The sequence below is a fragment of the Eleutherodactylus coqui genome, chromosome 3 (assembly GCF_035609145.1).
Source record: "Eleutherodactylus coqui strain aEleCoq1 chromosome 3, aEleCoq1.hap1, whole genome shotgun sequence".
In the NCBI taxonomy this organism is placed as follows: Eukaryota; Metazoa; Chordata; class Amphibia; order Anura; family Eleutherodactylidae; genus Eleutherodactylus; species Eleutherodactylus coqui.
In genome coordinates this window covers 104,912,512-104,934,710 of record NC_089839.1, presented here as the reverse complement: position 1 = coordinate 104,934,710, position 22,199 = coordinate 104,912,512, and the positions used below count along the sequence as shown (strand labels likewise).

Below are 22,199 nucleotides of genomic sequence, written 5' to 3'. Positions count from 1 at the left end.
CATGGTTGGACCTCCTGTAACTAGTGCTGCATGGAGTATATACAGCATTACTACTTGTACCCATTAGGCTGTGTTCACATGGTTGGACCTCCTGTAACTAGTGCTGCATACAGTATATACAAGATTACTACTTGTACCCATTAGGCTGTGTTCACATGGTTGGACCTCCTGTAACTAGTGCTGCATAGAGTATATACAAGATTACTACTTGTACCCATTAGTCCGTGTTCACATGGTTGGACCTCCTGTAACTAGTGCTGCATGGAGTATGTACAGCATTACTACTTGTACCCATTAGGCCGTGTTCACATGGTTGGACCTCCTGTAACTAGTGCTGCATGGAGTATGTACAGCATTACTACTTGTACCCATTAGGCCGTGTTCACATGGTTGGACCTCCTGTAACTAGTGCTGCATAGAGTATATACAAGATTACTACTTGTACCTATTAGTCCGTGTTCACATGGTTGGACCTCCTGTAACTAGTGCTGCATAGAGTATATACAAGATTACTACTTGTACCCATTAGTCCGTGTTCACATGGTTGGACCTCCTGTAACTAGTGCTGCATAGAGTATATACAAGATTACTACTTGTATCCATTAGGCCGTGTTCACATGGTGGAATCTGCATTAGTCTGTGTGCACACCTACCGTGTGTACAAGTTGCGCCCGAGTGATTGGGGTTTAACTTGCATCGGACAACACGCGGACACTTGTCCATGTGCTGTTGGACTCACTTGGATATAGCACATAGCCATGCATCAGCGTGATACGGACAGGAATAGAGCATGCGATGAGTTAGCGGTCCTCGTTAATCTGCATAGACCCATAGGCTATAATGGGGTCATGTGCTGCCCGGGATTTACCACAGACAGCACATGGCCCAAAGGCTTCATGGAAAGAAGAGAAGTGACATGTCCCTTGTTGATGTGGATTCCGCAGCGGTGTATCCACATACAGACTGAATGCAAGTAGTTGGTGTGCGTACGTACGGCAGCTCTAATCCAGATCCATGTCAGAGATCTACCGTTAACATGCAGATTTATGCCATGGATTTCCATTGAAGTCCGTGTTGGATGTTTCTGATGCTGAATATGGCCTGACTACTGGAAGACGTGGAACAAGGGGTCTGGTGGGACAACCGTCATCGGTGGGGGGCATCAGGAGACGTCAGCAGCAGGCACAAACTCTTCAGCTACTTGGTTTATGCAGGTTGAAAACAGACAAATATCCATCAAGTCCAACCTTACTAAGCGATTAAAATCACGCCCGCAAAACGTGACCAATGGTTTCACAAGCCGACATCCACAGAAGATCTGTACTTAGCTCTCCAAGATGTCTGGAACAACCTCCCTGCCGAGCTCTTTCACAAACTGTGTGCAAGCGTTCCTAGAAGAGCTGATGCTGTTGTGAAGGTAAAGGGCGGTCACACCAAATACTGATTTAGATTCCTCTCTTCACTCACTTTGCATTTTGGTTTTTGATGAAACTGAGAACACTTCTTCTCTTTCTGAAAGCATTCTCACTTTGCAGCATTTTTCACACCTGCCTACGGTCTCCCTCATAGAGACATTTTTTACCACGACTAGAGCGGCGTTTTCAGCATCGCAGTATAGCGCTCCCATTGTTTTCGATTAGACCGCTCAGACAGCCGCTCGATTGCAGTGACTTTTAGCACTGTGATTTTCCAGCAGGGTTTGTTCTATTTTTGAGCGTTTCGCGTTCCTCATCAAAACTAAAGTAAAATGCTGCAAAGCCCCGCAATTTAAATCGTAGCGCTTACCACAACGCCTGTGTGAGGGAAGCCTGAAACTACTGTTGTTGTATGTGTTACATTAAGATTAGAGATGAGCGAGCGTACTCGGCCAGGCCCTTTTTTCGCCCGAGCGCCGCGATTTTCGAGTACTTCCATACTCGGGCGAAAAGATTCGGCAGGCGCCGTGTGTGAGTGGGGGGTTGCAGCGGGGAGTGGGGGGGAGAGGGAGAGAGAGAGGGCTCCCCCTGTTCCCTGCTGCTATCCCCCGCTCCGCCACGCCTCCCCCCGCCCCCCGGCGCCCCCCGAATCTTTTCACCCAAGTACGGAAGTACTTGAAAATTGCGGTGCTCGATCGAGTAATTACTCAAAACGAGTAGGTTCACTCATCTCTAATTAAGATCAAAATGTTTGAGATTCTAAAACATGAAATGACTTGGAAGTTCTGACAAACACATATATCCCACATACAAAACACGAGGCACAGGGATTACAGAATAAGGCCGCGCTCACACCTGCGTGACGGTCAGTTCACGGTTTCCATTTTTAGAGGAGAGAAAAAATGATTTATTACCCAAGTGATTTCAATGGGGTTTGAAAAATAACAGAAAGGCTTCTGTTTGCCTTCATTCTGTCAGGCCTACGTTTTTTAAACAGAAAAATCACGCTGCAGACTGCGCTATTTTATCATCCAAAGAAACGAAAATCTAATGAAATGGAAGCATACGGAAGCCTTTCTGCTTTATTGAAACCCCATTGGAATCAATGGGGAAAAAATGGATTCGTTGTTTTCTGTTTTATTTCAGTTTCTGTTCTCCAAAAATGGAGCAGAGAGACGGAAACCCTGAAGCGACCCCAACGCAGGCGTGACAGCAGCCTTATACTGCTAGAGAAGACATTTGTCACATCTTAGAGAAGCGATTCGAGGAGCATCTGAGACCTTCCGGAATCAGCAGTAGTAATACTATAATAATGCTGACTAGTAATACAAAGTATAAGGGCAGGATCAGAATCTCCATGATTTTGCTGTGATTTGGTGATAAATCCAGTCTCATGTAACACTATCTTGCTGCAGGTTTGTATTATATAGCATCTTGTAAGATCCCCGATGAATATCCTTGGTAAGGGCCTCAACACACGGGCCGTTATGTGGCCGCATGATGGGACGATACGAAACCACTGATCACTGGTTTAGTTTCCACTACCGGGACGCTCGCATGTTGTGTGCAAGAAGAGTTACGGCAGGACCCGTCTTTTCACACTCACACACACTGGCGCGAAGTTCGAAGAGTCAGAATATGTTGGGGTTTTTCTTGTTTTTTTTTTAAAACCCCGCTTCATACGCTAGAACAACAGGAGCTAAAATAATTCATGCAGATTAAAAATCAGCTTCATCCCTTTTAGCAGTGATTACTTGTGTGCAGTGACCTCTTCTTCTGCTTGTGTAGAGCTTGTTGACCACTAGACGCCTCTAAGACACACAGAAGGTTTTTCTTGGGATGTAAGAAGCTGGATGGTCATATTAAGGAATTGCCGACACCTGGACCGTTCTGACCAGACTGTTAGGAGGTGTTGGGACCAGTGGATGTGTAAGGGCACACAAGGTGACTGGGCTCAGGACCCCCTCGACAGACCACCAGTAGACAACATCATATGATCGTTCGACAAGTATGAGCAGTTCAGAAACAGGTGACACCATCGTTAGACCCCTGCATCTGTTGTATCCATTTCCAGGTGTTTGGCTAAAGGACCTTTGGTCTCATGGCGCCCATGATGTGTACTGCCTTTGACACCCACCATCACCATTTGCAGTGGTGTTATGCACGATTAAACTGGATGCTACAAAGTGGATTCCAGTTGTCTTCAGCGATTAATCCAGGTTTATTTTGGGCATTGATGGCGGCTGTGTTCGTGTTTGGAGACCTGAGGGTGAACACTGCAATCCTGCCTTTGCTGTGGAGCGGTACACTGCTCACACTGCTGGTGTGATGATCTGGGGGCCATTGCATGACAGTCGGCTACCGCTAGTGGTGGTACGAGGGACAATGGCAGCTCAGTGATATGTTCAGCACATCCTGCAGGCACATGTGTTGTCTCTCATGGCGGCCTCCAACAGGATAATAGTTGGCCGCCCACAACAAGGGTTTCTAGGAATGTCTCTACAACACTGTCACACTTCCATGGCTGCCCAGTTGCCAGATTTATCGCCAATAGAACATGTATTGGACCATCTGGGATGCCAACTTCGACAGTCTACGAGTTTGCATGTTCTAGAGGCTCAATTACAGCAAATGTAGACCTCCTTCCTTGGTCTCTCACAACTCACAGCCTCTCCCACTCACAGAGATGGCAATACTCTTGATCTAGTCTTCCTCCGTCTCTGCTCTGCTTGCCACTTCACTAACTCCCCTATCCCGCTCTCGGACCATAACCTCCTCTCTTTGCCTGTCAAGCTGCCTAGAATCTCATCAGACCCACCAGCCTACCATATGTACAGGACCTTCAGACCGTTCACACCCAAAACTCTGGCATCTCTCCCTCCTAATTGAAATAGGCTATCATATCCCAACTGCTAAAGAAATCGACTCTTGACTCGACCGATGCTGCCAACTACCGACTCTTCTCAAATCTCCCCTTCATCTCCAAATTATTAGAAAGCCTAATTTACTCCCGCCTTAAAAGCTATCTATCAGAAAACTCTCCTCTTGACCTCCTACAGTCCAGCTTCTATCCTCTACACTCGACAGAAACTGCTCTGACTAAAGTGTCAAACAACCTCCTAACGGCTAAATCGAGGGGCAACTATTCCCTACTGATCCTCCTCCCTTGCTGTTGGGGTCCCCCAGGGCTCAGTCCTCTGCCCCCTCCTTTTTTCCATTAACACAGCCACTACCATCAGGACAGACCATCAGGAGATTTGGCTGTCAGTACCATCTCTACACCGACGACACCCAGTTATACACCTCCTCTCATGACATTACAGCACCGTTTCTTCAGTATGCAACCGGATGTACGTGGTCTCTAACCCTATGTCCACTCTCTACCTTAAACTGAACCTCCCAAAAACTGACCTTCTCCTGTTTCCGCCCCCTACTAACCGACCTCATCCTGACATCTCCATCTCAGTGTGAGGCACCACAGGCCCATTCGACTCCAATCCCTCCTTTACCCCTACATCCAATCTCTGGCCTGAACAGTTCGCTTGCACCTCAAGAATATTGCTGCGCTCCAGTCGGCAGCTCTGTCCAGGTCTTGGACAGCTCCTCTGCTGAAACCTAGCCATGCTTCTCTGTTTCCCTGTCTTGTCCCCACCATGTTCCTGATTAGGCCTCCTATATAAAAATGGCCATGCTTCTGTTTCTGATTAAGCCTCTTATATAAACCAGGCCATGTTCCCGCCTCCTTTGCGTGAATATTGTGCCTCAGCAGCCATTGATCAAGCTCTACTACTGCCTGCTTCTCTGCTATTCAACGAAGACCTTCTGATAAGACCCCTGGCTTCCCTTCCGACAACGTGACCCACTTTCTCCATTTCTAACTCAACACTGAGACCTTCTGATACCGACCCCTGGCTTCCCTCTTGACAACACGACCCATCTACTCCATTTGTTCTGCCCATAAGACCTCCTATTGCGGACTCCTGGCTCGTCCCCAACTACTCTTTCCACATCTGCGGCTGCTACACCTAATGCTCCAACCCAGTACCTAAAACAGCTATAGAGATAATGTATGAATGTTCCTTATGAGAGGAATTATATACAACTGTAGAAGTGTCATGAGGATTTTTTACGGGGGTTCCAGGAGTAGGTGAATGAGCAGATTCCGCCAACCTGGAGTCTTAATGCCACACTGTATGTGAATGATAGATAATAAATGCAAGGCATTGGTTGGATGTTGGCCAAGATACATGAGCCCACTAGCCACTTCACGGTTCCTTGCGTTGTAGTGGGTCCCTACACTAATATAAATGCATCACAGAAGGGGAAATCAAGAATTAAAAACAATCACAGAAAATGGCCGTTACTTACTGAGTAAGGAGTGCATATAGATGCATCCTCTCACCATGCAGGTAGCTGACCACCAAATGGAGGAGCCAATAACACCTGTGCAGGAGACCGATAAAACAACCACTCACACTGCCTCTTGATAGTGAGGGGGGTCCTGCACAGGTGTTATTGGCTCCTCCATTTGGTAGTCAGCTACCTGCATGGTGAGAGGATGCATCTATATGCACTCCTCAGTCAGTAATTAACGGCCATTTTCTGTGATTGCAATGGGGCCGCCAACAGCAGCCGTGGCCCCATTGAGGGCAATGGACACAGACCTGCATTCATGCATGTTTGTGCATGTACATGGGTGCGCGGTTTTGTGTGCACCTATGTATGTACAAGCTCATGTGAATGCACTCTCATGCTGAAAAAAGACACATCCATCCAGGTGAGCCTATTACTCCCAAATGTTGATCCAAAGGAAGGCAAATAAACAAACAAACAGTGAGGTAGAAGCCAATTTTCCTCAATGAGGCTGGATGTCCATGGGCGAGGTGTCATTGCGAGATTCGTGGCAATAAATCGCACACGGAACTCGCATGCCAGGATTACTATGGAAAGCGTAGCCTACTGCACACAAGCAGAAAATGAAAGCGATTTTTCCGCTCGTGTGATTAAAATTGCTGCATGCAGCGACTCTTCGTGGTGAGCCTATCATTAATATAGGCTGATCGCGAAGACCTTTTATTGCTTCCCCCTCCTCCCCTATGGCAGAGGGGGGAGCACTAAGGCTGCCTGTTCATGGGTGTTGCGGTTTTACGCCCGCGGGCAAGCAGATTTCTGTCGTGGAAGGACACTAAAGTCACCGCAATTATCCTATCATTATGATAGGTTCATCGAGGAAAATATCGTGACATGCCGCAAATTTTATACTTGAGCGGAAAATTGTGGCGGATTTCCATTTGTGTACATCGGGCTGCGCTTTCCACAGTTGTCCTATGGCAAGCGTTCATTGTGTTACCCGCATGTGGATTATCGCCGCGGATAACGCAATGCAGAATTGCCCGTGGACAGGAGGCCTTAGGGCTTTTACCCACTAGCGTTTTTTTCATGCTGCAATATCGCTGCGTTCCCATTGAAAAAAGCGCAGCGATATCACAGGGGAAAAAAAATCCTCCATGACTCCAATCTGGCGATTAGAATAATCCCCGGATCACCAAACCTTCTGTAGTAATCAGTGATATAACATGTAAGATTGTATCGCTCAAGAAAGGCGTCCAGGCCCCTCTTATATTCTTTTACCAACTTTGCCATCACCACGTCCTCAGGCTGAGAGTTCCATAGTCTCACTGCTCTTACAGTAAAGAACCCCCTTCTATATCGGTGTAGAAACCTTCTTTACTCTAGATGTAGAGGGTGCCCCCTTGTTACAGTCACAGTCCTGGGTATAAACAGACGATGGGAGAGATCTCTGTATTGTCCCCTGATATATTTATACATAGTTATTCGGTCGCCCCTCAGCTGTCTTTTTTCTAAACTAAATAATCCCAATTTTGATAACCTCCCTGGGTATTGTAGTCCGCCCATTACGTTTATTACTTCAGTTGCCCGCCTTTGTACCCGCTCAGGCTCTGATACGTCCTTCCTGAGTGCCCCTAGACCTCTTTTAATGCATCTGATGATCCTATTTGCCTTGGCAGCGTTACTTCAGTTAAGTTTACAGTTAACTAAAACCTCCAAGTCCTTTTCCATGTCAGTGTTACCCAGTGGTTTCCCATTTAGTGTGTAATGGTGACATGTATTTCCCTGCCCATGTGCAGAACCTTATATTTATCATTGTCCCTGCCATTTCTATGTTTTGCCTCTAGGTGGCAGAACTTACCTTACTATGATTTTGTACTTGCTATAGGGCACAGAGCTTTCCCTGTACAGTTCCACAGAGTTTATGGTTAAAAAAACCAGACAAATCCCATTACTATAAAAGTAGTTATTTTATATGAAACATAACTATGTTTTAACCAGCCAGCTCCTTTGTGAAGACCCGATGTCCAGGTGCGGATTTTAATTATAAAATCCGTGCGTGTCTCCTGCACAGGAGATCTGCGCGTCTTGCCACCCATAGGGATGTATTACCATCCGCATGGCAAGTAAAAGCATGCGGATATGATTTTTTTTCCAGTGTGCGAGATGCACGCATAGGAAGGAATCGCAGCATGCTTCAATTTCCAGCGGGTCCAACAGCGACGGGTTCTATTGAAATCAATGGAATCCACCCTCACCACAGCACACCTGCAGCTGTCACTGTGGAGGTGCTACAAATCCACAGGAAAGCAGGAGATTTGAAGGAGAAAAAAAAAGCCCAGACACATCCGCAGTGCTGAAGAAAGAAGATCCAGCCTGTACGGAGGGGAGCCGCGCTGGATTCGGTGAGGTAAGATAATGTTCTTCTCCTCTCCATGTCCCCGGGCACACAGGGATTCAGCAGTGTAATCCGTGCATGCAAGTGGACATAAGGCTTTAGGATTAGTTTTGACCACTCACAGATACAACTGAATATACAATTTATTCCACCATTATGGTTATAGTGTACAATCCACATGAATTAGGAGAAACAGAAAGAAACATAATTGCGGTTTCATGTCATGGTCAAAATTCTTGCAAATGGTGCAAATTTTCAGCAGTTTTTTCCTACATAGATAAGTGATAATGATGCATTATAGTAGCAGCATTCTGCTGTTTTATTACAGCTAGGCTACTAACATGACCAGCCTTTGCAATGTCTTAACCCTTTCCAATCCACTGTCTGATGTCTGAAGACATTATGATTTAAGGCTGTACAGCTCCGATGTTAGAAGACGTCCATCGGGGTTCTCTTACTGTATATTGCCAGCCTCTCTGCTGTCGGAGCCTATCCAACGTGTCACCTCATGCAGTACTTGCTTTAGCCAACAGATAGCGCCATTGTATAACGGCAGAAAAAGAGTAAGTCCCCTAGGAAAACCAGGATACAAATTGGATTGGAAAGGGTTAATAGTTGTAATAATGGTATAATGATAAGGTCTTATGATTAAAAAAAGATCAATTGATTAAATGTGTTATAATTGAGAAAGCGACCTGGCTATGTGCTAGGAAAGTAAAGGGTTTTAAAGAATACCAATACCCCTTCCCTTTTATCCATATGGCCCAGACTGCGATCATGACTTCTCCCAGTCACAACCTGTGTCTGCAGAATTTGACACATAGACATCTGTGACTCCTCAATTTTCTAGCCACCTGCCTTTGTTTTGCATACTTCTACATAATCTTCCTATCCAGAGTGGCCCAGATAGTAATAAAGCATAAGAGTATTCCCTTTTTGTGCTCTCTGTAGGCACCACAGAGTAAGTACCACTTTTAGTGCCCCATACAAAGTAAAAGTGCCTTCTTTTATACTCTCAGTAAGTAATAAAATCCTATACGGGCTCCTTTAAAGGAGATGTCCCGCGCCGAAACGGGTTTTTTTTTTTTTAAACCCCCCCCCCGTTCGGCGCGAGACAACCCCGATGCAGGGGTTAAAAAAACCACCCGCACAGCGCTTACCTGAATCCCGGCGGTCCGGTGACTTCAATACTTACCGCTGAAGATGGCCGCCGGGATCCTCCGTCTTCGTGGACCGCAGCTCTTCTGTGCGGTCCACTGCCGATTCCAGCCTCCTGATTGGCTGGAATCGGCACGTGACGGGGCGGAGCTACACGGAGTCGCTCTCTGGCACGAGCGGCTCCATAGAAGACTGCTGAAGACCCGGACTGCGCAAGCGCGGCTAATTTGGCCATCGGAGGCCAAAAATTAGTCGGCACCATGGAGACGAGGACGCTAGCAACGGAGCAGGTAAGTAAAAAACTTTTTATAACTTCTGTATGGCTCATAATTAATGCACAATGTATATTACAAAGTGCATTATTATGGCCATACAGAAGTGTATAGACCCACTTGCTGCCTCGGGACAACCCCTTTAAGTAACAATGCCCCTACTGTCCCCGTTCAGTAATAATAATGCCCCTCATGGCCACCTTCTGGTAATAAAAATAATGCCTCACTTGTCCTTCTTTTGGTAATAAGAATACTCCTCCTGATCATAATAATAATATCCCCTTTGCCCCCTATTGTATGCATTAAAATTAAAAACCACATACACTCACCTGGGTTTCATGGTCACGTAATCGCTACGTCTAGTGCCAGTCCCTAGCATTGGTGAGGCTGGAGACTGATTGTAGCAACCACGTGACCGTGTAATGTGAAAATCAGTGCAAAACCAATGCTGAGTGAACTTCAGAGCCCATGAGCCGAGAAGACAGACCCAGGTGAGTAAATGTGTTTTTTTTATTTTATGTCACTTCTGCAGTCAAATTAAAAAAAAATTGTCACCCCCAGCACCGGCCCCAGGACCCAATCGACCCACTGGGAATTTTCCTGGTGAGTTCACTGGCCAGTCCACCCATGCCTATCATCAATAGAAGACCTGAGAACAAAGATCCCCATTTCAATTTTCTGGTTTCGCCTGTCGCTAGCTGGTAATTTGACTCATTTTGACCACTACATTCCTCACTGTTTATTAGCAAGAGCTAACCTACTGGCAGAAAGCTACACGATAAGATGTGCCGCTAAAGTAGAGGATGTATATATACATTGTAGCTGCATGGTGCATCAACAAATACAAATGCTGAAGGGGTTAATATTTGCAGTTTCAGTGCACTGGTGTTGATTGACAGTTCCTGATCAATTCTGAATTAAAAGGGATTTTAATATCATATAGCTACAAGAAAAAGTAAGTGAACCCTTTGTAATTAACTCTTTTTCTACATTAATTAGTAAAAAATGTGGACTGGTTGTTATATACAGGACAATTATAGACAAACAACTGTAGTTGCCTGAGGTTGGGGCCCCCACAGCTCTTGTTTGGCTATCTCATGTGGAATGTGTATGTGTGTATGTCTGTGTCATTGTTGTCCCAACCAACTTGTATGTTCTTGCACCCCTGTCACCCTAACCTGCTCTGTGTGTTGTGAGCGGTTTCTGTCTGGGTTAGGATTGATTGGGGGGCAGAGTTTAATGTAGGGAGAGAGACAGAGAAGAGAAGATGTGGTAGGAGAGATCGGACACAAGAGGGAAAGCTGAGTCTCAGACCAGCCAGTCTGAGCCAATCACAAGCCAGGGAGATAGTGATACAAAGATGGTGGACCCAGCCGTCAGAGAGACTTTTTCCTCCCTGCAGCAGCGAAAGTACGAGTCAGAGCAGACCCCACGGAATCTGGAAGGAACACAGGCCTAGGCATTGTGAGTGCAAATTATCCCAACTAGGTCAGAAGTCCAATAATATTTGTGTATATTTATTAAAAGCGCCAAAATTGGGCAATTTTTTTTTCAATTCTCATTTTTTCACATTTTCAATTGTAATATAATAAATATGTACAAACATACTGTACACATTTTTGCTAGGATATATATTTCCATCCGTTTACCTTATTTTGGATGCAGATTTGAAAAGCTTTCGTTTTTTTAACCATTTAGAAGCCGTACAAATTTAACATTGATTACACTGCCCAATGATGATTTTGTTTCGGGCTCAAAATTAGCGTATTCTTATGTATTTTCATCTGCTGAATTCAAAAATCAACATAAAAATGACCGATTAGCTCTTGCTTTGGAGATACAGTGACATATCATTTCTTAGAGTTTACATTCTTATTTTGTTGGAGGTTTTTTTGGGGTGGGGGTAGTTCTCACACCTCTCATCTGACATAACACAACGTTCTCCATATGTTTGTAGGTTATAAACATAATAAGTGTTGCTATGACTGAGTTTCATATTGTTTTTGCTTTACCTTTTCTCAGAATTTCTGGTTTTGGAGTGCCTTTGAAGTGTAACATTTTCTATATCAAAATGCCACAAAAATGTGTAAATTTAGTGAAGAATTTTTGTTACATTTGTGGTGAAATAACATTTTCGTCTCAGAAACGCAATCTTATAAAGACTGCCTATCAGCATTATTTTGGTATGAATGTAGGGGACCAGGATAAGTCATGGGCTCCACATATATGTTTCAACTCTTGCTCAGTTAAACTACGAGATTGGCTGAAAAATAAAAAATTATCTATGGCTTTTGCCGTGCCTATGGTTTGGCAGTAGCCTACAAACCATACAGATGACTGCTATTTCTGCTTGACTCAGCCTATAAAGGAAGGATTGTCAATGAAGAAAACAGGAACAGTTCAATACCCAAATCTTCCATCTGCTATTCCACATTCAGATAGTTGACCAGTTCCTATTCCACCCCAACATTATGAGTTTAACCCCTTGAGCGGCACGCCCGGAAAAGTTCCGTGACGAGCTCCACTGCTCATAGCAACATAGCCCGGAAGATTTCCGGGCTATGTATCACTATGGGAGCTGCAGAGCACAATGCTACAAGCTGTGACAGTGTGCTCTGCCTGCACAGTCCCACAGAGAACAAAGCAAGGGCTTTGAAAAACCAGCAGAAGATATTGCCGACATGTCGGCAACCTCCTGCTTTGTTTACAGGTTGCCATAGAGACCATCGGCTTGTCAGAAGCAAGCCGATGGTCTCTGTGGCAGGGAGAGCTGCTTGTTAGCTGTCAGAGGACAGCTAGGTACTAGCTCTTACAGCAGAGATCAGAGAAAACCTCCGATCTCTGCTGTGTTAACCCTTTACATGCTGCAGTCTATGTGACTGCAGCATGTAAAGGGCTGTCACTGCAGCATGTAAAGGGCTGTCACCATCGGACCCCTGGAATGTGATCAGGGGTCCTGATGGGTCCCTGTGGAAGTCCCCTAAAGGGACAAAAAAAAATAAAAATAAAAAAAAAAATAAAAAAATTATTAAAAAAATAAAAAAAACACTTGTCTCCCTTTACTTTGTAAAAAATCAAAAATACAATCACGCATGTGGTATCCTTGTGCGTCGTAATGACCCAGAGAAGGAAGTTAATACATTATTTAACCCCTTAATGACATGGCCCCTTTTTTTCTTTTTTCCCCATTTCTTTTTTTCCTCCCCCCTGTTTAAAAAATCACAACTTGTCCCGCAAAAAACAAGCCCTCATATGGCCATGTCAATGGAAAAATGAAAAAGTTATGGCTCTTGAGACGCAACTGCAAAACTAGTTGAAATTCAATGATTAGACCATTTTAAAAAACCTGCCCTGGTGGGCACGACAGGGTGGTAGGAAACCTGCCACTCAAGGGGTTAAAGTAGAAACTGAAGAAAGTGTGGAAAAAGAAGAACTCAACAAGCCTTCCACATCCCATGACCCTGACTTTGAGGTAAAAGATGATACATGGCACAGACTGAGTCACGCGGAATTGAGTGATCTCATTCGAAAGCTTGACTTGTCAAAGGAGAAGGCGTAACTTCTAGGGTCAAGACTACAGCAATGGAGTCTTCTCCAACGTCAGGGGGATCTGCTTCTTTTTTTCGGAATAAAACCAATCTGGTTGCTTGCTGCGACGTTAATGGCTGGATAAAATGTTTGAATCTGAACCATGATCCAACTAAATGGAGGCTATTCATAGACTCCTCCAAGCTTAGTTTGAAAGCTGTATTACTTCACAACAGCAACCGTCTTCCTTCTTTTCCTGTTGGTCATGCAGTTCACGTGAAGGAGACTTTTATGCAAACATGACAGCCCTCCTCGACTCAATCAAATATGCTGAACACAAGAGGAAAATCTAAAAGTCATGGTTGTACTCTTAGGAATGCAACTGGGGTACACTAAATACTGTTGCTTTTTATGTATGTGGGACAGTAGGGATAGGAAAATATTTGAAAAGAGGTCTGCAGCACTTGGAGTAGGGATAGGAAATCAAATTACATTCAAGCGGACTGGCCTGCAATAAATCTTGACTCTGCCGAGAAAAATGTCGTTGCTGAGCCTCTTGTGGACCCAAAAGATGTTCTTCTTCTACCCCTTCATAAAAAGCTTAGTTTAATGAAAAAACAAAATGGTAAGAATTTTGCCATGGATTTTGGTGCAGTTTGCCTTAGGTCTTAAAGGTTGAATTCTGCTCTCAAAACCCACATACAGATTTAGAATCCGCCATGTACACTCATTGTCAAAAAACAATCTCTCCCATAAGAGAAGTTGTTGGAATGGAATGAAACTTTCTCTCTGATATTTGATACAAGTAAGTGATTACAATATCAGTGCAAAAGGATAATTTATTGTGAAAAACTGACCCCTTGAAAGGAGGCTCTAGTAGTCAGTGTAAAAGGTTGCCGTCTTACCTGTGGCCACTCTACTCGCCTCAGTGATGGCCTTTTTAGTTCCGCTTCTTGTACTGCGACATGCGGAGCATTCTGCTTTTAGGACATCTTGTTGTGTGACCACTACATATCCAGTGTGGAGTCGTCAATCACCCTGGTACCATCTATAAAAAACAACTCAAAATATGCATTGTTAACAAGGGCTTTCAGTAACTTTTTAAAACTTAAATTTTCTTGTTGCATCAATGCTAGACAATCAGGCTGATATTCTATTTCAAAAAGATCAGAATCTTGTTGCAAAAAATTTAAAAATGGCTGATTTGCAATACCTAGATCACCTATGCCTTCTCCTCCCCCCCCCCCTTTGAACCAGGATACTCAATTGTAAGAAGAGTAGCCGAGTTCAAGGTAGTATCACATTGTAAAAAGATTTGATGGATGCAGATAAGGCCTGTAAGATGTTAGCACCAATAACAGAGACATGAGTTACATCGGGGCAGAATAATCTACAAACATCTATTAATATTGGAAATGTGATATCCTTTAAGCAAATTCATTATTAATCTGATCCTGCCTGCAATGTCTTATCAAATTTGAGAGAGAGAAAAAAAAACAAAAAAACTTTTACTAGCTGCTCAAGATCCTCACCCCCTCCCTTGTGGACAAGAGGGATGAAACATTACGTCCTTTACATCATCTAGCTCCACCCCTTCGATATTGGTCGCTTGCGTCTTTTTTTTTCACACCTTCATTTCAGCTTAACCGTCCAAGCATCCACATCACAACCAAGTAAAGTCCCATGCATGGGGGGGACCTCCATCCCTAGTCAATATCTGCATCACACATCCCACATTCATCACAGCCTGAGCACTGGGCATTAACTTTCATCCATCCATGCGCTCAAGTCTGCTCCGTCACCCCCTATTGAAGGTGTCCCAGTACACACAGACGCACAGACAAAAAAAAGTTTGACAAACAAACATACATCAGTTGAAAAACATTGAGGTGAGTGCTATAATGTTATAAAGTACATGATTCTATTGAGATGAGATTGTGAATGAGCGCTATCTTTGACAAATTATGTGAAAAAAGTTTGCTGAGTGACTGAGACATTCTCTCTTTCTTATTTACTGAAGCTATTATATGCTATATTAAACGCTAAAGTATTTTAGTTTCTGTGACCCTGAGTTTGGAGTGAAATCTGAAAGCCCCCACCTTTTGTAAAACCAACTGTTATCTCTCCGAATATGCATTCACTGACTGAGTTGTTTTGCATTTTCAACCCCTGTATAAGTAAGAATATACCTTAGAAATTGCTATATTTCCTGCCTTGTAAGACAGTATAATTAATTAAATTCATTATAAGCTTTCATTCCATTTAAGCAAGCAAAGATATTTTCCAGGGTCATTATTTCATTCTCTCTACTTTGTTATCGCTTGACCTTGAAAACTAAACACAAGCTCTGCAGCTTCATGTAAACAATCTTTCTCATCTAAAAGCAAGTTCAGTTAACCATTTGCACATACAGTATATACACATATATATATCCATCTAGTATGGATTATACATATTATACACCTTTTCCTCTCTCTTTGCCAACAAATCACATGCATTGTAACCTTCTTCTCGACTTTGCTTGTTCCCCATATTTCTCTCCCTACCTAACTGCCAATGTAACCTTCAATAGACACTCTCCCGACACCCTCTTGATCACTTACTGTACTTTCCAACATTTCACTTACGGATACTTTACTAAACAAATAATGTGTACATACTTAACTTTCTCTGACTGTCTCTCTCTCCTCCTCACTCCAGCACTTTCTAGCAAACCTTGGTCTTTCAAGGCACGCTTCTTGGTCCTAAAGACCTCCTCCCAGACACCATGCTGTAATCTACCGTGCGGGTCCTTGTTACACATTTTCATAAGTTTTCTTACATTTTACACATTGGAACTCCTGTCTCTCCTCCACCAATTGATCCGCACGGCGGCGGCCCATAAAGGGCTCTGTCTTCTTTAATAAGATCTTACGCATATTAGAACAACAACAATAATAATAACACGCTCCATAGAGTGCATCCCTCTTAATTCCAAATTGTCAGCCCCTTATATACCGGCAAAACAACCGAGGGTCCTTTCTCCTATGGAACCAGCCTCACAGAATGCATCTCTCTGAAATCAAATCGTTAGCCCCATATATAAGGCAAAACAACCGAGAGTCCCTTTTTCTATGAGACCTATCTCATAGAGTGCATCTCCTCCTCAGCTAAACCATTAACTAACTAAACTAAAATCGAGGGTCCCTTCTTCTATGAGACCTATCTCATAGAGTGCATCTCCTCCTCTGCTAAACCATTAACTAACTAAACTAAAACCGAGGGTCCCTTCTACTATGAGACAAAATGAAAAGTATGAGGGAAAAAAATTCTGCAGATACAACAATCTCCACTATTGTTAAAACACTATGGACTTCAAAGTACAAATAGACTACAGACTAGTTTCTGGGTGAGCGATTGCTGCGCATATCACGGTCAGTGGTCCATGACGGCAAACCCGAAGCCCACACGAGTTACCGTGTAGAACTCTTAACCCAACCCGTCCGGTCACAAAACACAGATAGTCCCTCCTGCTGCAAGACTCGCAGTGTAAAACACAACATAAATATATGCTGGTCTTACCTGGAGTTCTGTGAGTTGATCAGGCTCGGTTGCAGCAGGACGGCTTCCCCGTGGCGTGGATCCGGGTGGACAGGGCTGCACGGCTCCGGTTTTGTCGTCCCGGGTTTCGGCACCATTTGTCAGAGAAATTCTAAGTACAGCACCAATCAGGCCCACCCCACTTGCCCCGCTGCCGGCGGTAAGGAAGAAAACACCACACACGGAAGTCTGGTATAGTTCCTCACACGGGGACATGACTGCGCCGCGCGCTTTATTACAGATTACATGGGATCTTATACCCTTTGGTCTCATAACTAGAAATGGGTGATGAGCTCATTGGCTCAACTCCACCGTATAACCATATATGGAAAGTCCGGATTTCCGGCCTGAGATAGTGAAAGTTCAGATGCATAGTTGAACAGTCGTTATCTTGATATGGCGCCTCTGGCTTATGTACAGAAAATCACATATTCAATTAACTCCAGTGCAAAGAATCACCCACTCAATTCTAAAAAAGCAGCTAAGCATGCATTCTCCATATCTCTTCTCTCCTTCACTTTAACCTTCATCCAGTTTCTTTGGACATTCTTTCTCTGTTTGCCTTGCAAAGCATCTTGGCATATCTGATGTAAGGCGAAGTATTAAGTTTTTCATAGAGTTAGTACATATGAGAATAAAGTTAGTATACATATAAAAAGAAAGGCACATAACTATATCTATATAAATGTATATATTCCATTGTTTTCTCTTATCTACCTACAAGGATATATATATTTCCTTCTCATGGAGGCTCTAGTAGTCTGCTGTACCACCTCTAGCTTACATACAAGATGTGATAAGGGCAGCATGGAGGCTCTAATACCCTGTTGTACTGCCTCTAGCTTGCATACAAGATGTGATAACGGTGGGCATAGAGGCTCTAGTATCCTGTTGTACGGCCTCTAGCTTGGATGCAAGATGTGGTACAGCATGCATGAAGGCTCTAGTACCCTGTTGTACCACCTCTAGCTTGGATGCAAGATATGATATGGGTGGCTATGGAGGCACTAGTACCCCGTTGTACCATCTCCTGCTTAGATAAAAGATGTGATATGGGCAGGCATGGAGGCTCTAGTACCCTGTTGTACCGCCTCTAGCCTGGATGCAAGATGGGATATGGGTGGGCATGGAGGCTCTAGTACCCTGTTGTACCACCTCTAGCTTGAATACAAGATGTGATACGGGGGCATTGAGGCTCTAGTACTCTGTTGGGCTGCCTCTAGCTTGGATGCAAATTGTGATACAGGGGGGCATGGAGGCTCTAGTAACCTATTGGGCTGCCTTTAGCTTGGATACAAGATGTGATACAGGCGGGTATTCTGTTGCATCATTTGCAGGGAACGGGGCTTATGGCTGGCATCAGTATTGTGGAGGGAGTGTGGGGACTCCCACTGCTTCCCTAAAAGAAGCTCTGCAACTTCCTCCTACACCAAGTCCCTCCGGCTCCTGATATGGTACTCCACTCTCCTGATGTACCACAGGATGGGGTGCCCCTGCACCAGATAGATCAAGTGCTCCTCGTCTATATAAACGTATGTCGTGTTTTTGAAAGTTGCCAACAACTCCTGCCTCCACGCTGCTCCAAACAGGCCTCCACACTGCTAAGAAGCTGATGAGCACGTCCGCTTAAATTTGCATATATTCCCATAGCAATACGCATGAAAATGCATCACAGAAACATTGCAAGACAACACAAGGCAATGCGAGAATACAGAGGGTCCTTAGGAACACATGGGCAAGAAGACATACCATTCTGAAACAAGACAGGACATGCTGCGGTTTTAAATTCTCGCAGGATCACATAAAGAGAAAAGTCGCACATGGGAATAAACACATTGAAAAAAATACATTTCATAGTTGTGTCATTTTCCGGGCTCTTGCATCGCAGAAAACTGGCGCAAGTTTCTCGCCTGTGTGATTCCGGCCTTAGAAGTAAAGAGACATTCATGTCTGAAAATTATTTTGATAGTGTATATTTTGATGTTCTGCAGCAGCTGTGGCACAGCACTAAAAAATACACCCTGCAGCTGGTAGGATAACGGTGTGAGAATGGCATTTTTTGCCACATTTTAGAGTCCTAAGGAAAATGATCATACTATATACATTTAGAAGAACTTTTATATATGGCTTTAAGCTAAGCACAAAACTTTATATTCCCAGTAAAGTAATGGAGCAGCTTAGAGTTAAGATAAGTAGGTATATTTTCATAGATGCTAAATAAACAAAAATTAACTTCAAAGTCAATTAGTTTGAATTATTATGTTTAGTTTACCTGTTTGTACAACAGCTTCTTGGATTTCGCATAAACATTCATCTTGAGCTCCCAAAGCTTTTCTGAAATTTAATTTGTTTTAAAGGGGTTGTCCGAGGCAAAACCGCAAAATTTTATATTATTAGCCCATTCCCCCTGTCACCCCCCGTCATAAAGCAGCCCTTTTGAGCGGTTATAAACCGCATCCTACTTACAGTTTAGCAGAAATAATAACTTTTAAACTTCTCCATGTAAGATGGCGCCTGCGTTGTCCCTGGGTGCGTTCCACGGTGCAATGCTCGCTCTTCCTGGAGGCCTTCATGCGCGCTCCCGAGACGCCGGTCACGTGAGCAGGTGACTGACGTCATCGGTGGAGGCGTGCACTTGCAAATGAATGAAACGCCGCTCCAGCCGCCACATTGGCTGGTCGGCAGAAAGCGTCACAGCGGGAGGTGGAGTCTACCGGAGAAAACAGCAAACAGCTGTTTCTCCCATCTCTTGACCACACAGAAGCGCAGGTAAGTGCACCTTTCCGCGGTACTCTTTCATGCTTTTATTAGCACAGGATCATTGCCTTATGCAGTGAGTCTGTGCATGAAAAATGTATTGTGCATGCCCTGTATAGTAATGTGTCTTACATTTTTACAGTGCCTGCCATGTGCTGCGTTTTTTTTTTCCTGCTGTGTGCTGCTATCGCGACTGCAGTGTTTATTGTGCATGCCGCCTGCTTCCATTCGCCTGCCATGTGCTTATTTTTTATTTTTTGTGCCTACCGTGTGCTTTCATGTGCCTGCCGTGTATTTTTTTTTTTCTTTTTTTTTGTGCCGGCTTTTTTTTTTTTTCTTTATTTTTGTGCCTGCCGTGTGCTTTCATGTGCCTGCAGTGTATTTTATTTTATTTTTTTGTGCTTGCCGTGTGCTTTTATGTGCCTGCCGTGTGCCTGCCAGGGGTATTTTTTTTTTTTTTTTTGGTGCCTGCCGTGTGCTTCCATGTGCCTGGCGTGTTCTCGTTTTTTTGTGCCTGCCGTGTGCTTCCATATACCTGCCGTGTGCCTTCCATGTGTTTTTTGTTTTATTTTGTTTTTTGCCTGCCGTGTGCTTCCCTTTTTTTTTTTTGTGCCTGCTGTGTGCTTCCATGTGCCTGCCGGGTTCTAACATGTGCCTGCCGTGTGCTTCTGTGTGCCTGCCATGTGCTGCTTTTTTTTCTGTGCCTGCCGTGTGCTTCCGTGTGCCTGCCATGTCCTTTTTTTTTTTTTCTTTTTTGTGCCTGCCGTGTGCTTCCATGTGCCTGCCGTGTGCTTCCATGTTTTTTTTGTTTTTTTTTGGTGCCTGCCGTGTGCTTCTTTTTTTGGGGGGGCCTGCCGTGTGCTTCCATTTGCCTGCCGTGTGCTTCCATGTGCCTGCCGTGTGCTTCCGTTTGCTGCTTTTTTTTGTGCCTGCCGTATGCTTCCATGTGCCTGCCTTTTTTTTTTTTTTGTGCCTGCCGTGTGCTTCCATGTGCCTGCCATGTGCTGCAATGTGCATGTGACTGCAAACCGCTTTGAATCAGCATACATTCCGCACAATTCATTCATACAATTATCATGCAATCTTCGGAAAATTTGCATGGAATAGACATAGCATCTGCATGCAATCTACACACAAACACTGCCTTCAATCGACACTATTAACCTGCATTCTACATACAATATGCATGCTATCTGCCTACAGACTGCGGATAATGCTAGCTATCAACAATCTGTCCACAATCGCCCAGTAATCAATCTAAACTTTGCCTAAATTATGCCTGCCATGGACCTTTAAAAGATTGTTATTAGAAAATGCTGCTGCTTCCATAACTGTTATTGAAGTGCCACTAACTTGGTGTTTTTTTGTTTTTTTTAAAGTTTTTTTGTAGTCCAATTCAAGAACAAACATGTACCAGGAAGATCTTGAATTTGAGGAGCTTGATTATTCATCCAATTCTTTTGGAGAGGTAAGTTTTTGCTGAAAATAGAAAGGTTGCAGCAAACCAATGGTAATAAACAGAATACATTTTTTTTAGCAGGACTTTTAATCTGATAGCGAGGAAAATGATGAGGATTTCCCCGAAACTCGGCATTATTCGGCGGTATGTGTTGAAATATGTATAAAATTTTTTTTGTTTATTGTTTGAAACCGCAACTATGCATCAGTCCTGTACAATTTATTATTTCAATACATTATTTCATGTGTGTATATACATACACACACGTGTGTGTGTGTGTATATACATACACACACGTGTGTGTGTGTGTGTATATACATACACACACCTGTGTATATACATACACACATGTGTGTGTGTATATACACACATGCGCGTGTGTATGTATATACACACGAACGTACGTGTGTATCTGTATATACATACACACGTAGGAACGAGTGTATGTGTATATACAGTCACACGTAGGAACGAGTGTATGTGTATATACAGTCACACTTAATTACGTGTGTACACACACATTATATTTAATATATATATATATATATACACACAGACACACGCGTGTACGTGTTTAGGCATACACTGGTACGCACGCGTGTACGTGTTAATGCATACACACCCGTAAGTCAGTATATACATACAAACACGTACGTACATCTGTGTATATACATACAAACTCGTACGTACGTCTGTGTATGTATGCACATATACATACAGGAATCTGTGCCCTGCCTAATAAGGATGATCATGCCGCTTTCAGCAACACCATACAATTAAAAATGTACCCCTTCCTTTTTTCCTAAAACATTAAATACAGTATTCTTCATATTAATCCCTTCTTAGGTTCAACAACAACTGGCAGACTCGCTATATGCTCAGGCGGACATAAGCAGTCTCCAGTGTTTTCAAAACGATCCGCAGGGTGCACCAGAAGCGGGTGCTTCAGGATCCACTGAAGATCCCCATGGCAGGCTTGCCAACAAAGAGTGGTGTCACTGTGGGCAGTGCATTTGCATGCCCACAGTGGCGGAGTGTGTCTGTTGTCGAGAACACGAAGTAGTCCTACAGATGTTACCAGAAGCTTGCGTATGTGTTACACAACATCCGTTATTTGCTCAGTATGCGCTTGTGCGCGAAAACATAGAACACGCGATAAGACTATCTGCACTGGTCACCCGGAGACAGTACGACACCACAAACAATAGGTATTTATTACAATTTTATTGTACAACACACAAGACAATGCAAGTATAATTTTTAACAAAGGAAAAAGTTTATTT

At 43.8% G+C, this 22,199-nt stretch overlaps 1 long non-coding RNA gene across 1 annotated transcript in view; it reads left to right on the top strand.

The window, feature by feature from the left end:
• The window catches only part of LOC136619800 (uncharacterized), a 29,577-nt gene extending 8,521 nt beyond the window's left edge, over nucleotides 1-21,056 (top strand). Inside the window, exons 2-3 of the long non-coding RNA XR_010791041.1 lie at nucleotides 20,837-20,925; nucleotides 20,995-21,056. This is a non-coding gene — a long non-coding RNA (uncharacterized lncRNA). The remainder of the gene's footprint in view (nucleotides 1-20,836; nucleotides 20,926-20,994) is intronic.
• Nucleotides 21,057-22,199: the final 1,143 nt, after the last annotated feature.